Below are 19,233 nucleotides of genomic sequence, written 5' to 3' on the forward strand. Positions count from 1 at the left end.
GGGACATCTCTGACTTTGTTTCGAGATGTTTAATATGTCAACAAGTGAAAGCGGAACATCAAGTGCCTTCGGGATTACTCCAGCCGATCATGATACCCGAGTGGAAATGGGATCGAGTCACAATGGACTTTGTGTCCGGACTGCCTTTGTCAGCAAGTAAGAAGGATGCGATATGGGTTATTGTTGATAGACTGACTAAGACGGCTCATTTCATCCCCGTACGTACGGATTTTTCATTGGAGAAACTAGCTGAATTGTACGTTTATCAAATTGTGAGATTACATGGGGTACCTGTTTCTATCGTGTCGGATAGAGATCCGAGATTCACCTCACGATTTTGGAAGAAATTGCAAGAAGCTCTGGGTACCAAGCTGCATTTTAGCACTGCTTTTCACCCCCAAACCGATGGTCAATCCGAGCGGATAATTCAGATACTTGAGGATATGTTGAGATGTTGCATCCTCGAGTTCAGTAGTTCATGGGAACGGTATTTACCTTTGATTGAATTCGCTTACAACAATAGTTTTCAATCAAGTATTAAGATGGCACCTTACGAGGCTTTGTACGGTCGTAAATGCCGTACACCATTGTTTTGGACCGAGCTCGGTGAAAGCAAAATTTTCGGAGTTGATTTGATTAGAGATGCGGAACAGAAAGTAAAGGTAATCCGTGAAAGTCTGAAGATAGCCACGGATCGTCAGAAATCGTACGCAGATTTGAAACGAAAAGACATCGAGTATCAGGTGGGAGACAAAGTGTTCCTTAAGGTTTCACCTTGGAAAAAGATACTCAGGTTCGGCCGTAAGGGCAAGTTGAGCCCAAGATTCATTGGGCCGTACGAAATCTCCGAACGAGTTGGCCCGGTTGCGTATAGATTGATTTTGCCCCCGGAGCTTGAAAAGATTCATGACGTCTTTCATGTTTCGATGCTTCGACGCTATCGATCTGATCCATCGCATATAATTAGCCCATCAGAGGTTGAAATTCAAGTCGATATGAGCTATGAAGAAGAACCGATGCGTATCCTAGCTCGTGAGGTGAAAGAGTTGCGAAACAAAAGAGTTCCGCTAGTAAAGGTGTTATGGCTCAAACACGGGATCGAGGAAGCTACTTGGGAGACCGAGAGCTCGATGAAAGAACGATACCCAAACCTATTTGCCGGTAAGTTTTTCGGGGACGAAAATTTCTTAAGTGGGGGAGAGTTGTGACAGCCCTAAATTGACCCTAGTCGGGAAGTGGTTTCGGGACCACAAAACCGAGTTAAGAAAATAATTAATTGTTATATTCTATGCTTATTATGTGTGTACATGCATATGTGGAAATTTCATTCCCTAATTTTGCCAATTGTATGAGGAATTATTAATTAGGGATCAACATGAGACATGGTGAAATATGATAGGCTAATTTTAAAGGGCTTATTAGTGCATGTCAACACAAAGGTGGACTTGCATGTCAAATTTGCCCAATTCCCTTATAGTGGCCGGCCAAGATGGATTGATGATGGGCAATTTATTTGTGAATTAGATTTTATAATAGGAAATTGGGGTATTGGAGACATAAGGAATAATAGAAAGAATGGGAAGAAAACAAAGTCTTAACTTTGTTCTTCTTAGCCGAACCAAGAGGGAGAGAAGGGGGAGCAAACATTCGGCCATTGAAACCTAAGGAAGGTTAGTGAATCAAGTTAGATTTTTTTTTGAAATTCTAGTTTGTTTTAGGTTACTCATCATGCTACTTACTTAGCCCATGCCAAAACTTTGAATTTGGATGGTTGAATTGAACATTCGGTTATGGTAGATAAGGAAGGAATTTGATTTTTATCTTTAAGTTTTGATGAAGAAATTGTTGATGAAAGAAGTTGATCTTGTTAAAAACTATAATTTCTAATACTCATGTGTGTAATAGCCGAACCTAGACCTTGCTTAATGCCTTGAGCAAATGCCGATTTGGTGTTTTGAAATGGATGAATTAGGTGCTTGATTTCCTAAAGGTTCGGCATAGTACATGATATTTTGTTAGTATGCTTTCGAAGAATTTGAGTAGTGTTATGTATAAGTAAGATTATTACGTACGGTCTTGGCGGTATATATGTACAATCGATCAATAGGCATTAAAAGGCTAAATGTGCGAATTTAAGGTATAAGAACCTATAGGTAATTACATAGATAATGTTGGAAATTAATGTAGTGTATTCGGCCATGTAGAGTATATCCTAGAGATATTATGTTTAATTCTCTATAATCGGCTAAATGAGTGATAATGGTTATAATGTTGAATGGAATTATATGTATAAGTGGTTAGTAAAGTGATTAAACTACCGAATTTAATTAGTAAATGTGTTCTAAGCTTGATGAATTTTGAGATGCGATTGGGAGTAAATTTGTCATGAGCATACTTTGTTAATAATAAATATGATAAATGTATATATATATAGCTGAATGTGATATGTGTGAATTATATGTTAAATCAAGGCTTGGTAAGCTAGCTATTAAGGTGAAATGCTAATGTTAGTATTTGATTTGGTAATAATCTGTTTGGGGACAGCAGCAGTAAGGTGATTTTGGAAAATCGCCATAAATTGTAGGAGTTGAATTAGAAGCTGAGTGAATTATGTCATTAAAGCTTGAAGAGTCTATTTTCTTACAAAAGAAACTATAAAAACAAAAGAGTTACCGATCTTGAGATATTTGAAGTATTGTGGGGCTGAGTCATAATGACTGCTGGATTCCCTGTTCTGTTTTTAGAAAATCATTATAAATTGTACAAAAATGATTATAAGATAAAATTTATATGCTTAGACTCCTTAATGAGTCTAGTTTCTAATGAGATCAAATACAACACATTTTGAATTCTGTAGAGTGAGAAATTGGATTCGTAGTGAAGAGTGGTCAGAATAGTCAAACAGCGAACAGGGGAAACTTTAAGAAAAATCTGGTATTGATTGGCCAAGCCTAAAATTCTGAAATTTTATGGATGAAAGATATACGAGTCTATATTCAGGGAAAATTAACGGCAAGTGATTTGAAGTTTAGTAGCTCCAATTATAAGTAATTTAGTAACTACTGCTCAGGAAAACAGCTCGTAGTGAATATGTGATTTTGTTGTAAACATTAATGAAAGTTTGCCGATGAATTATTTATTGATTAATATAAAGCTTGCTATAATCTATGTGTGTGAAAGTCGGATCAATATATATAATATTATTCTGAAAGTAATACTTGAATAGTCGATTAATGACTATTTTAAATTTTGTTGAACTTAAGCTCAAGAGCAAAGGGGAACTAGATCCGATAAAGGGAAGGAAAAAGTAATTGAATAGCCGTTGAAGTCGTTCGACGACATTTGAGGTAAGTCTTCGAGTAATGACCCTACTTGAATTATATTGAAATGAATAGTCATACTATGACGGATAGTCGAATGTGCTTAGAGACTATGTTATAAAGCCAATTGAAATTATGCTCTTTGTGTGCGGCTACTGAGCCGAAATTTGAAAGGTTTAATAAATGTTTTGTGTTTGAGCCTTAGTAACGAAGAAATGAAATGGATGTGTTATGATTATTGATATATGTGTGCATGAGCATTGGAATATATCCGGGCTAAGACCCGAAGGCAATTATGCGAGTTGATATATCCGGGCTAAGACCCGAAGGCAATTATGCGAGTTAATATATCCGGGCTAAGACCCGAAGGCAATTATGCGAGTTGATATATCCGGGCTAAGACCCGAAGGCAATTATGCGAGTTGATATATCCGGGCTAAGACCGAAGGCAATTATGCGAGTTGATATATCCGGGCTAAGACCCGAAGGCAATTATGCGAGTTGATATATCCGGGCTAAGACCCGAAGGCAATTATGCGAGTTGATATATCCGGGCTAAGACCCGAAGGCAATTATGCGAGTTGATATATCCGGGCTAAGACCCGAAGGCGATTATGCGAGTTAATATGTCCGGGCTATGACCCGAAGGCAATTATGCGAGATGATATATCCGGGCTAAGACCCGAAGGCAATTATGCAAGTTGATATGTCCGGGTTAAGACCCGAAGGCAAAGGTGTTTGCGGTTGTATTCGGTTAAATACCGAAGAAACTTGGGTTTGAATGTGAGCGTTTTGTGCTGTAACTAATTCAATAAATATGCTCGACCAACCCGAACGATAAGGTGTGTTGCATGTGCATTGGAAAAGTCGATTCGTTTTAAATAGTATTCGTGCGATCGGCTAACGAATTTTCGGCTTTTAGAAAGGTTGATACTTTGTGTATATATGTTGATGGAGTGTGAAGTAAGTATGATTATGAGAATGTGTGTTAATAAAGTGACTTAGTTAGTTATGTGAATGTAATACTGTAGTCAAAGCCGATTTCATTACTTGAGACTTACTAAGCTTAAAATGCTTACCCGGTTGCTTTGGCTCTCTGTTTTATAGATTTTGTTCGTTAGCTATCGGATTCGGGATCAGCGAAGTCGAAGTCATCTACACTATCAAGCTCTTTTGGTACTCTTTTAGTTGAACTCTGGATATGGCATGTATAGGACTACCCCCTGTTGTTTAAGTTCTTTTGTGATGTATGTGTGTAAAGCCATGCGAAAATGGCTTGTAGATGTGGAGTATGGCATTAGACCATTTGTGTTTATGTATGTATATATATGGTTTCACGATGTGACTATGGATTGAAATGGAAGTGTTGGGCTAATGATCAGCCATTGGAATGGCTAAATATGATCACATGTGGACCTATGTATGGCAAAACCCTAGTTGGTCCATGGTAACCACAAAATAGGTAAAGTTTATCTTGAAAACAGATTTTGACAGCAACAGTGGTGTAGAATTGAAAAATCACATAAATTCGTAGGAGTGGAATTAAATAGTGAATAAATTATGTAATCGAACCTTGATGAATCTACTTTCATATGGAAGTAACGAAACAATTATAGGAACAGTACAGAAAGAGATATTCGGGTTCTTGTGGAACAGGGCCAGAACAGTTTCTGGATTCACTGTTCCGCCTTTGGAAATTCACTATAAATTGACCAGAGATAATTAGGGGTCATACCATATATGTATGGATTCCTCTCTGAGTCTAGTTTCCATAGAAACAAACGGCATTAGTATTGAAGCCCTGTGCAGAGAGATATCCCAGTCGTAATGGGAAAAGGTCAGTGTAGTCGACCCCTGTAACATGAGAGACTTTGACTAATAAACTGTACTAATTGGCCCGACCAAAAATTCTAGAAAAAAATATATAGGTGGGGAAATGAGTCTAGTTTCAGGGAAAAATCACAAAACTGATTTTTGAATTGTGAAACTCAAGATATGATTTTTGAAGCGACTAGTACTCAGACTGGGCAGTGTCTGGAAAAATTTTTAAAAGTCTGTCAACACCTCGTATTCGACTCCGGTGACGGTCTCGGGTTCGGGGTGTTACAATTTAGTGGTATCAGAGCCAGGTTTAGTCGATTCTAGGACTACCGTAATGTGTTGGGGTCTAGCTATACATGCCATTTTATGTGATTAATTGATAGTGTGGTGATTTCTGACATTTGCAAATGTGTTTATTTATAGTAATGGATCCCGATCCCAACCGAGCGGTAGCTGATGATCTTGAGAGTGTAGCGCCTGCTCCCGCACAAGGGACAGCGCCGGTGGACTCTCAACCTAATGCGAGTAACCCGAACGATGAAGCTAGACAAGCTTTCTATAGCGTGATGAATGATTGGTTCAACCAATACATTCGAACTAATACGGCTGTTCCACAACCTCCATTCCCGACAAACACCACCCCCGCACCTACAATACCTCCGGTAACTGACCAAATAAGGTCAAATAAGCCCCCAGTTGACCGAATCCGAAAACATGGGGCTACTGAATTTAAAGCTACGGATAGCGACGATGCCGAGCAAGCTGAATTTTGGTTGGACAACACTATCCGGGTACTCGATGAGCTATCTTGTACACCCGATGAATGTCTAAAGTGTGCTATCTCCTTGCTACGTGATTCTGCCTACTATTGGTGGAGTACTCTGACTTCTGTCGTGCCTCGGGAGCAAGTAACTTGGGAGTTTTTCCAAACTGAGTTTCGGAAAAAGTATATCAGTCAGAGATTTGTTGATCAAAAACGGAAGGAATTTCTTGAGCTTAAGCAAGGTTCTATGTCAGTTACTGATTACGAGCGAAAATTTGTTAGACTTAGTAGATACGCTCGGGAATGTGTTTCGTCCGAGGCTGTTATGTGTAAACGCTTCGAAGATGGGCTGAATGAAGATATAAAAATGTTCGTTGGCATTCTTGAGATACGAGAGTTCGTAGTACTTGTCGAGCGAGCTTGTAAAGCCGAAGAGCTTAGAAAGGAAAAACAAAAAGTTGATGTGGGAACCGGGGAGTTTCGTAAAAGATTCTCGGGAAAGTCTCATCAACAGGCATCGAAGAAATTTCGAGATGATGTGGGCCGGTCTAAAAGCACTTCGGGCCTTTTTAGACGAGATCGTGATCGACCCCCTGTGGGTACACGAGGCACTTCAGTCGCCAGTGTTGGGAATGAACATCGAGGCCGAACGGAATGTCGACATTGCGGTAAATGGCATTTGGGGAGTTGTAGATTCCATGGCCGCTCCTGTTACAAGTGCGGATCAGTGGACCACTTCATTAAAGATTGCCCGAGGCTGTCCGAACAGAATGTAAATCAGAGTGGGAAACCGGGTGCTACCACTGCTCGAGGTAGACCATCTAGAAATATGGGCAATGCTAGTGGTGGTCAAAGAGGATCTAGAGATGCTACGACCAGATCCGAGGCTAGTGCACCTGCTAGAGCATATGCTATACGTGCCCGCGAGGATGCTTCTTCGCCTGATGTTATTACCGGTACTTTTACTCTCTTTGATACTAATGTAATTGCTTTGATTGACCCCGGTTCTACTCATTCGTACATATGTGAAACCTTAGCATCCAGTAAGACTTTACCTATTGAGTCTACTGAGTTTGTAATTCGGGTGTCAAATCCCTTGGGTCGTTACGTGCTTGTCGACAAAGTGTGTAAGAAATGTCCCCTAGCAATTCGAGGTTCCTGTTTTCCAGCGGACTTGATGCTTTTGCCGTTTGATGAATTTGATGTTATCCTTGGGTTGGATTGGTTGACCGTGCATGATGCGGTTGTGAATTGCAAAAGCAAGACTATTGATTTGAGGTGTGCAAATAACGAAGTAATCCGAGTTGAGTCTACGGATTTGGATGGGTTGCCCGCTGTAATATCCTCAATGTTGGCCCAGAAATATGTGAGAAAAGGGTGCGAAGCATACCTTGCGTATGTACTGGATGACCAAGAACTAGAAAAGAAACCTGAATCTGTGCCGGTGGTTTGTGAATACCCGGATGTTTTTCCTGAAGAATTGCCGGGTTTACCACCTGTTCGGGAGATAGAGTTTGGTATTGAGCTTGTACCTGGGACTACGCCGATTTCGATAGCTCCATATCGTATGGCACCAACTGAGTTAAAAGAGTTGAAAGCTCAGCTACAAGAATTGACGGATAGAGGTTTCGCTCGGCCAAGTTTCTCACCTTGGGGTGCACCAGTATTGTTCGTGAAAAAGAAGGACGGAACCATGAGGTTGTGCATTGACTATCGTCAACTGAATAAAGTGACGATAAAGAATAAATACCCACTACCGCGTATAGATGATTTGTTTGATCAACTAAAGGGGGCCTCAGTGTTCTCAAAAATAGATTTGAGATCGGGTTATTATCAGTTGCGGATTCGAGATTCAGACGTACCCAAAACTGCTTTCAGAACGAGGTACGGTCACTACGAATTCTTAGTGATGCCGTTTGGGCTCACTAATGCCCCGGCAGTATTTATGGATTTGATGAATCGGATCTTCAGACCATATTTGGATCGGTTCGTAGTTGTGTTCATTGATGACATCTTGGTCTATTCAAGAGATGAGACCGAACATGCTGAGCACCTGAGACTAGTGTTGCAAATTTTATGGGATAAGCAGTTATATGCTAAGTTCAGTAAGTGTGAGTTCTGGTTAAGAGAGGTTAGCTTCTTGGGTCATGTGGTATCCGCGTCGGGTATTCGAGTTGACCCGAACAAAATTTCAGCCATACTTGACTGGAAACCTCCGAGAAATGTTACTGAAGTTCGGAGCTTTTTGGGGCTCGCCGGTTATTACCGACGATTTGTGAAAGGTTTCTCGATGATAGCCACACCAATGACGAAGCTACTTCAAAAGGATGTTAAGTTCGAGTGGACGGAGAAATGTCAGAAAAGTTTCGACCAACTGAAAACTCATTTGACTGAAGCTCCAATTTTGGTGCAACCCGAATCGGGTAAAGAGTTTGTCATCTATAGTGACGCATCCCTACTTGGGTTGGGTTGCGTATTGATGCAAGAAGGTCGAGTCGTGGCCTATGCGTCGAGACAATTGAAGCCACACGAGAGGAATTATCCGACCCATGATCTCGAACTAGCTGCCATCGTGTTTGCTTTAAAAATATGGCGACATTATCTGTTTGGTGAGAAGTGCCATGTATTTTCGGATCACAAAAGTCTCAAATATTTGATGACTCAACGAGACTTGAATCTGCGACAAAGACGTTGGCTTGAGTTGTTGAAAGATTACGAGCTTGTCATTGATTACCACCCGGGAAAGGCTAACGTGGTTGCGGACGCCTTAAGCCGGAAGTCATTGTTTGCTTTACGAGCGATGAACGTGCATTTGTCTATTCTACCAGACAGTGTGTTAGTAGCTGAATTAAAAGCTAAACCATTATTGACTCACCAAATTCGTGAAGCTCAGAAAGTTGATGATGAATTGGTTGCAAAACGGGCTGAGTGTTTTCCGAACGAGGAATCGGAGTTTCAAATTGATGATGATGATTGTTTGAGGTACAGAAATCGTTTGTGTGTTCCAAGGAATTCGGAACTCATTTCGATAATTCTGAACGAAGCCCATTGTAGCCGAATGTCAGTTCACCCGGGGAGTACGAAAATGTACAACGATTTGAAACGTCAATTTTGGTGGCATGGTATGAAACGGGACATCTCTGACTTTGTTTCGAGATGTTTAATATGTCAACAAGTGAAAGCGGAACATCAAGTGCCTTCGGGATTACTCCAGCCGATCATGATACCCGAGTGGAAATGGGATCGAGTCACAATGGACTTTGTGTCCGGACTGCCTTTGTCAGCAAGTAAGAAGGATGCGATATGGGTTATTGTTGATAGACTGACTAAGTCGGCTCATTTCATCCCCGTACGTACGGATTTTTCATTGGAGAAACTAGCTGAATTGTACGTTTATCAAATTGTGAGATTACATGGGGTACCTGTTTCTATCGTGTCGGATAGAGATCCGAGATTCACCTCACGATTTTGGAAGAAATTGCAAGAAGCTCTGGGTACCAAGCTGCATTTTAGCACTGCTTTTCACCCCCAAACCGATGGTCAATCCGAGCGGATAATTCAGATACTTGAGGATATGTTGAGATGTTGCATCCTCGAGTTCAGTAGTTCATGGGAACGGTATTTACCTTTGATTGAATTCGCTTACAACAATAGTTTTCAATCAAGTATTAAGATGGCACCTTACGAGGCTTTGTACGGTCGTAAATGCCGTACACCATTGTTTTGGACCGAGCTCGGTGAAAGCAAAATTTTCGGAGTTGATTTGATTAGAGATGCGGAACAGAAAGTAAAGGTAATCCGTGAAAGTCTGAAGATAGCCACGGATCGTCAGAAATCGTACGCAGATTTGAAACGAAAAGACATCGAGTATCAGGTGGGAGACAAAGTGTTCCTTAAGGTTTCACCTTGGAAAAAGATACTCAGGTTCGGCCGTAAGGGCAAGTTGAGCCCAAGATTCATTGGGCCGTACGAAATCTCCGAACGAGTTGGCCCGGTTGCGTATAGATTGATTTTGCCCCCGGAGCTTGAAAAGATTCATGACGTCTTTCATGTTTCGATGCTTCGACGCTATCGATCTGATCCATCGCATATAATTAGCCCATCAGAGGTTGAAATTCAAGTCGATATGAGCTATGAAGAAGAACCGATGCGTATCCTAGCTCGTGAGGTGAAAGAGTTGCGAAACAAAAGAGTTCCGCTAGTAAAGGTGTTATGGCTCAAACACGGGATCGAGGAAGCTACTTGGGAGACCGAGAGCTCGATGAAAGAACGATACCCAAACCTATTTACCGGTAAGTTTTTCGGGGACGAAAATTTCTTAAGTGGGGGAGAGTTGTGACAGCCCTAAATTGACCCTAGTCGGGAAGTGGTTTCGGGACCACAAAACCGAGTTAAGAAAATAATTAATTGTTATATTCTATGCTTATTATGTGTGTACATGCATATGTGGAAATTTCATTCCCTAATTTTGCCAATTGTATGAGGAATTATTAATTAGGGATCAACATGAGACATGGTGAAATATGATAGGCTAATTTTAAAGGGCTTATTAGTGCATGTCAACACAAAGGTGGACTTGCATGTCAAATTTGCCCAATTCCCTTATAGTGGCCGGCCAAGATGGATTGATGATGGGCAATTTATTTGTGAATTAGATTTTATAATAGGAAATTGGGGTATTGGAGACATAAGGAATAATAGAAAGAATGGGAAGAAAACAAAGTCTTAACTTTGTTCTTCTTAGCCGAACCAAGAGGGAGAGAAGGGGGAGCAAACATTCGGCCATTGAAACCTAAGGAAGGTTAGTGAATCAAGTTAGATTTTTTTTGAAATTCTAGTTTGTTTTAGGTTACTCATCATGCTACTTACTTAGCCCATGCCAAAACTTTGAATTTGGATGGTTGAATTGAACATTCGGTTATGGTAGATAAGGAAGGAATTTGATTTTTATCTTTAAGTTTTGATGAAGAAATTGTTGATGAAAGAAGTTGATCTTGTTAAAAACTATAATTTCTAATACTCATGTGTGTAATAGCCGAACCTAGACCTTGCTTAATGCCTTGAGCAAATGCCGATTTGGTGTTTTGAAATGGATGAATTAGGTGCTTGATTTCCTAAAGGTTCGGCATAGTACATGATATTTTGTTAGTATGCTTTCGAAGAATTTGAGTAGTGTTATGTATAAGTAAGATTATTACGTACGGTCTTGGCGGTATATATGTACAATCGATCAATAGGCATTAAAAGGCTAAATGTGTGAATTTAAGGTATAAGAACCTATAGGTAATTACATAGATAATGTTGGAAATTAATGTAGTGTATTCGGCCATGTAGAGTATATCCTAGAGATATTATGTTTAATTCTCTATAATCGGCTAAATGAGTGATAATGGGTTATAATGTTGAATGGAATTATATGTATAAGTGGTTAGTAAAGTGATTAAACTACCGAATTTAATTAGTAAATGTGTTCTAAGCTTGATGAATTTTGAGATGCGATTGGGAGTAAATTTGTCATGAGCATACTTTGTTAATAATAAATATGATAAATGTATATATATAGCTGAATGTGATATGTGTGAATTATATGTTAAATCAAGGCTTGGTAAGCTAGCTATTAAGGTGAAATGCTAATGTTAGTATTTGATTTGGTAATAATCTGTTTGGGGACAGCAGCAGTAAGGTGATTTTGGAAAATCGCCATAAATTGTAGGAGTTGAATTAGAAGCTGAGTGAATTATGTCATTAAAGCTTGAAGAGTCTATTTTCTTACAAAAGAAACTATAAAAACAAAAGAGTTACCGATCTTGAGATATTTGAAGTATTGTGGGGCTGAGTCATAATGACTGCTGGATTCCCTGTTCTGTTTTTAGAAAATCATTATAAATTGTACAAAAATGATTATAAGATAAAATTTATATGCTTAGACTCCTTAATGAGTCTAGTTTCTAATGAGATCAAATACAACACATTTTGAATTCTGTAGAGTGAGAAATTGGATTCGTAGTGAAGAGTGGTCAGAATAGTCAAACAGTGAACAGGGGAAACTTTAAGAAAAATCTGGTATTGATTGGCCAAGCCTAAAATTCTGAAAATTTTATGGATGGAAGATATACGAGTCTATATTCAGGGAAAATTAACGGCAAGTGATTTGGAGTTTAGTAGCTCCAGTTATAAGTAATTTAGTAACTACTGCTCAGGAAAACAGCTCGTAGTGAATATGTGATTTTGTTGTAAACATTAATGAAAGTTTGCCGATGAATTATTTATTGATTAATATAAAGCTTGCTATAATCTATGTGTGTGAAAGTCGGATCAATATATATAATATTATTCTGAAAGTAATACTTGAATAGTCGATTAATGACTATTTTAAATTTTGTTGAACTTAAGCTCAAGAGCAAAGGGGAACTAGATCCGATAAAGGGAAGGAAAAAGTAATTGAATAGCCGTTGAAGTCGTTCGACGACATTTGAGGTAAGTCTTCGAGTAATGACCCTACTTGAATTATATTGAAATGAATAGTCATACTATGACGGATAGTCGAATGTGCTTAGAGACTATGTTATAAAGCCAATTGAAATTATGCTCTTTGTGTGCGGCTACTGAGCCGAAATTTGAAAGGTTTAATAAATGTTTTGTGTTTGAGCCTTAGTAACGAAGAAATGAAATGGATGTGTTATGATTATTGATATATGTGTGCATGAGCATTGGAATATATCCGGGCTAAGACCCGAAGGCAATTATGCGAGTTGATATATCCGGGCTAAGACCCGAAGGCAATTATGCGAGTTAATATATCCGGGCTAAGACCCGAAGGCAATTATGCGAGTTGATATATCCGGGCTAAGACCCGAAGGCAATTATGCGAGTTAATATATCCGGGCTAAGACCCGAAGGCAATTATGCGAGTTGATATATCCGGGCTAAGACCCGAAGGCAATTATGCGAGTTAATATGTCCGGGCTATGACCCGAAGGCAATTATGCGAGATGATATATCCGGGCTAAGACCCGAAGGCAATTATGCAAGTTGATATGTCCGGGTTAAGACCCGAAGGCAAAGGTGTTTGCGGTTGTATTCGGTTAAATACCGAAGAAACTTGGGTTTGAATGTGAGCGTTTTGTGCTGTAACTAATTCAATAAATATGCTCGACCAACCCGAACGATAAGGTGTGTTGCATGTGCATTGGAAAAGTCGATTCGTTTTAAATAGTATTCGCGCGATCGGCTAACGAATTTTCGGCTTTTAGAAAGGTTGATACTTTGTGTATATATGTTGATGGAGTGTGAAGTAAGTATGATTATGAGAATGTGTGTTAATAAAGTGACTTAGTTAGTTATGTGAATGTAATACTGTAGTCAAAGCCGATTTCATTACTTGAGACTTACTAAGCTTAAAATGCTTACCCGGTTGCTTTGGCTCTCTGTTTTATAGATTTTGTTCGTTAGCTATCGGATTCGGGATCAGCGAAGTCGAAGTCATCTACACTATCAAGCTCTTTTGGTACTCTTTTAGTTGAACTCTGGATATGGCATGTATAGGACTACCCCTGTTGTTTAAGTTCTTTTGTGATGTATGTGTGTAAAGCCATGCGAAAATGGCTTGTAGATGTGGAGTATGGCATTAGACCATTTGTGTTTATGTATGTATATATATGGTTTCACGATGTGACTATGGATTGAAATGGAAGTGTTGGGCTAATGATCAGCCATTGGAATGGCTAAATATGATCACATGTGGACCTATGTATGGCAAAACCCTAGTTGGTCCATGGTAACCACAAAATAGGTAAAGTTTATCTTGAAAACAGATTTTGACAGCAACAGTGGTGTAGAATTGAAAAATCACATAAATTCGTAGGAGTGGAATTAAATAGTGAATAAATTATGTAATCGAACCTTGATGAATCTACTTTCATATGGAAGTAACGAAACAATTATAGGAACAGTACAGAAAGAGATATTCGGGTTCTTGTGGAACAGGGCCAGAACAGTTTCTGGATTCACTGTTCCGCCTTTGGAAATTCACTATAAATTGACCAGAGATAATTAGGGGTCATACCATATATGTATGGATTCCTCTCTGAGTCTAGTTTCCATAGAAACAAACGGCATTAGTATTGAAGCCCTGTGCAGAGAGATATACCAGTCGTAATGGGAAAAGGTCAGTGTAGTCGACCCCTGTAACATGAGAGACTTTGACTAATAAACTGTACTAATTGGCCCGACCAAAAATTCTAGAAAAAAATATATAGGTGGGGACATGAGTCTAGTTTCAGGGAAAAATCACAAAACTGATTTTGAATTGTGAAACTCAAGATATGATTTTTGAAGCGACTAGTACTCAGACTGGGCAGTGTCTGGAAAAATTTTTAAAAGTCTGTCAACACCTCGTATTCGACTCCGGTGACGGTCTCGGGTTCGGGGTGTTACAAATATTTAGTTGGGTGTTCTCAAATTTAAACTGGAAGCTTGAAACTTGAGCTTGAAGTTTGTTGAAGGATGAAATGAGAAGCAACCAAAATTGAGAAATTTTGGCAAGTAAGATGTCCTAGCGCCATGCACCGAAGCCCTTGCATGCGAGAGTTAGCACCCCAATACCACCAGCATGTCCTAGCACGTGGTCAGCCTACATCTAATTCGTGCCCTAGCACCACTTGACGCCCATGCCCCATCATTTGTGTCCCTTACGCGACACCTTGGCACCCTAACGCTAGTTCTGTCGATTTGATGAAGTCCATCGCATTTCAATCAAGTTTTAAGGGCATGATCCATTTCAAGTTTTATTACTTAAGCAAGCTTATGTAACCTAGTTTACGCTGAATAGACAATATAAATATTATACTTTCAGAGGAAGGTAGGACATTTCAGTCATTTTCTGATTTGATAGCTATTTTATTTTTTGTTTATTGTGTTCTTTTAACTTTATGGCTTTCTAAACTTTCTTTTCTAGTCGAAGGTTAATCAAAATTAGATTTGATAAATTTGTAAGACTTAATTTGTGTTTTAATTTTTCTTTTTTATTTGGTAGTCATTCATCTTTTGTTATAATTACAATTGCTCAAGTTTGTTAAATATTCGGTCAGTATTTGATAGCTTAGAACAATTTCCTTGCCAATTAGAATAATTAAATTTGTAATTGTTTAATTCATTCTAATGCTAGTGACAAACTACATAAATTGCTTATGTTGTAGATTATGTGGTGTGAATGTGTGATCTAGTTTAAATTAACCCTGTTGAGTTTGTTGGTTAGAATTAGATCTCTCTAGTTCGTAACATTGTAGGTAAGTTAAATATTGAGAGTTGAATTAAAACGTTATTTACTGGTTAGGGAAGTAATTTCAAACGAGTTGCTTCTTGGTTACCACATAAGTAAGAAGAGATTGGCTACTAGAAGTAACTTACTAAAAGCATAGAAGACATTCGTGCGTCAATGATCAAATCTATGAATCAAATAGAGATTTGACATTTGACTAGAGTTTCTCATCATTGATTTTTTTCTAAACTTTTAATTATTACTTTCTTCGTTTAAAGTTTTCAATTTAAATTTAGTTTTTTATTTAATTTTACTTTTTGATTTTATAAAGAAAACATTTTTTATTTACTTTACCTATTTTTGTTTGAGAAATAAAATTATCACCTATGTCTATGGATACGACCCACGCTGCTTTCTACTAATCTCATATTTTCAAGTAGGTATTTTTTTGGTAGGTCTCGATAACCTATCATAAGTCGTTAGAAAGTTTTTTAAATATTTTTTTATGTTAAAAAAGCGATTTTCTAGTGCAAAAAAGAAAGAAAAACTCAAATATTACTAGTGTCGAATAGAAAAATTATTAAAAAACTTTCTAGCACCAATTATTAGTAAAAATATTTAAGGCTAAATTTATTGATTTAGATCAACAAAAAAAGGTCATGCCAAACTTTCGTTACTATCTTAACAACATGATGCCTAAAAAACATGATGATTAAAAAACCTATTTTAAAAAATTTTGGTGGCTAAATTAAAATTATTTTATAGTTAGATAACTAAAACATGAACACGCTCATAATTGTGTGACAATTTATATAGTTTATAATGACCACGTCATTCAGCCACTTTAAAGTTAACGCTTTCATAGTTTAATAACTAAAATAGAAACATGTAAAAATTCAGTGACTAATTAAATAGTTTACCCAGCTTACCAGAAAAATAGAACAAATAAATTAAAGAAATGGAAAGAAAGAAGGGGTCGGAGAAAGCAAGAAAACAATAAATGATAAAGAGAAAATAATAAAAATAAAAGAGGTATAAGAACTTATTTGACCCTCCAACTTTATAAAAAAGTTATTTTAACCCTTTATTTAAATTTTCTCTTTTTTTAGTTCTTTAAACTTGCATTTTGTCAGATCATCCTAAAATGAATAACAAAATTTATGCCTTTTAACTTTCCTGATGTGACATACACATAGATTGTTATGTGGGTAACATGTCAGTATTTAATTAATTTTTAAAATTTTTTAGATTTTTTAAAAAATATTTTGTATAAAATCTATACTTTTTAAATAATTTTAATGATTTTTAATTATATATTTTTAAAAATTTTAAATTAAAAAAAAGAATGTTGACGTGTTAGGCACACAACAATGCATATGTATGTCACGCTAGTAAAGTTAAAAAATGTTTACATTTCCATCTATTTGGGCGATTTGACAAAAATACAAGTTTAAGAGCTAAAAACAGTCAAAAATTAAATGGAACACTAAAATTACTTTCTTATAAAATTTGAGAACCAAATGAGTCATTATGCCTAAAAAAGAAAGGAAAGAAAGAAATAAGTGGCATAAAATTAAAAAATAATAATAATAATAATTAAATGAAGTAATCGACAAAGTTTAATGACCTTTTCGTAATAAATTAAAATTTAGTAGTTAAAACATAAACTTAACCAAACATAATCTACAATTACATGCACGAACGGTGTTTTCGTTTTCTTGCGTTATTTTTTTTTTAGGTTTTCATCTGAGTTTTGTCTGCTTCGTCTTTTTTCATCTGCTGGAATAGGTTCTTTGGGATTCTTGCTAGGAGTTTTCTTTTATTTTATCTTTGGCAGCTTTTGTAGTAATTGTAGTTTGTACGTAACTTTCTTTTTCTTTTTGATTTCTCCCGTGTTTTTATTTTTTTGTGTTTCGTATTGTTTTGGTGCTTAGGCTTGATATTAGGTTTTATTTCGTTTCTTTTAGTATATTTGTTTCTGTTTTCTCTTTCATTTTGTGATTTCCTAGGTATTGTGGTTGTGGGTTCTGAGGGGTGGTCTCCTCTTTCTTTTGTATTGCTTGGTTGGGTCGGTATTGTAATAGCTCGGTTTTGGGCCTAGTCGGAACAGTGGTTTTGGAACCACTATTCCAAGGCTGGGGAAAATTATTTTGATGTTATTGTATGTGTTGTAATGTGAATTTATAAGTGCAAGTTAATTTTGGTATATTAATTTTAGCGATTTCTAGTTTAATTTCGAAAAAGGACTAAATTGCGTAAAAGGTAAAAGTTGTGTTTTGATGCCTAAAGGTGTTAAATTGATTTGTATCTTAAATTGGGGGTCTTTAAAGTGAAATTAGACCATTGAAAGTGTGATGGCCGGCCAAGGGAGACAAATTGGTCAAAAAGCCAAAATTTGTGGCTTTTAGGTGACTAAATTGACTAAAAATAGAATAAAATAAAAAAAAGAAAGATCTCATCTTTTCTTCATCTTCTCTCCACCGAAAATGGCAGCAAAGAAAGGGTTTAGAAGCTGTAAAATTTCAGCAAAGAAACTCCCATGCTAATGATGAAAAACAAGATTCGGGTTTAGAACGAGGAAAAACGAGAAATTGATGTTTAGGCCTCTTTTACCAATTTGGTGTCGAGGTAAGTTGTATGAAAACAATGCATCATGTTGTTATTATTATATGTCTAATGTTTAAATATTGCATGAAATGTATATGTACATGTATTTTTCTTTATGAAATGGATTCACGATGTCTCGATGACATTCGATAAAGTTTCAATATGAGATTTTATATAAGACCATATTTGGGACATGACATTGACATTGATATATGTGATCCCATGTAAGACCATGTCTGGGACATGACATTGGCATCGATATGTGTGAACCTATGTAAGACCGTATTTGGGATATGGCATTGACATCTTACTATGTGTACGAATTTCCCCGAGTACTCTTTTGTATTCTAAGTGGTTCAACGGGAAATTCAAAGATTTTAACAAAGCTGTGATAAGGAATGATTATGTCATTAAGTAGTATAGGTATGTACGAAAAACTTGTAAGAAATGATTCGGTCTATGATGCACCTTTGCTAAGGATGCAAATAAGTAAGTCATGTTTATGAGAATGATTTTGTAATGACCTTATGGTTATAGGTCTATGTTCATGATGTATATAGTAATTGGTGAATACTATGAAAATGGCATGATTTTGGAATAAGTCTTTGATACTTGATGACATTGAGATTATGGGTCCATACTTATGATGCACAGCTATGTGTTCTTACCATGATAGATGATATGATGTTGTATTCTTTTGGTGAACAATAATTGTGAATGAGTAAATTAGCCTGGATAGTTTTGGGCTGTTACAGTGGTGTAACTTTGAAAATACACTAAAGATAGTGGAAAATGAGTTAGAGGCTGAATAAAATATGGGATTAAATCTTATTGAGTCTAGTTTCTTACAAAAGAAACCGTGTAAGCAAAAGCATTTCCTACAATGAGATATTTGAAGTTGTGTGAGGCAGAGTCAGAATGACTTTGAAATCCCCTGTTTTGATTTGAGAAAATCATTATAAATAGTACAAAAATATTTATAAGTTATAATTTATATTTTTAGAATACTTATTGAGTTTATTTTCAAGAGAAATAGACAGGAACATTATTCGAGTCCTGTGCTATGAGATAATTAAACTTTAGTGTAGAAGGGTTGAAACTGTCAGACAGTGAATCAGGGGTAACTTTTAGGAATAAACTGTACTATTTGGCCAAACCAAAAATTCTGGAAATTTTATGGTAGAAAGGTACATGAGTCTAGTTTCAAGGAAAATTAACGTAATTTAATTTAGAGCTTTTTAGCTCTAGATATAAATATTTTATTGACTATTGTACAAGAAGATAGCTTATCATGAACTTGAGAATATGTTGGGAACATTGATAAAACATGTTAATGAGTTTCTTATTGTTTTCATATGAACTTACTAAGTGTAAAGCTTACCCCTTCCTTTTCCATTTTCTCTAGTGTTGCCAGGTTAGCTTGGGTTGGAGTTCGTCAGAGATATTATCACACTGTCAAGCTA

This window comes from Gossypium hirsutum, chromosome A04 (genome assembly GCF_007990345.1).
Source record: "Gossypium hirsutum isolate 1008001.06 chromosome A04, Gossypium_hirsutum_v2.1, whole genome shotgun sequence".
NCBI classification, from domain to species: Eukaryota; Viridiplantae; Streptophyta; class Magnoliopsida; order Malvales; family Malvaceae; genus Gossypium; species Gossypium hirsutum.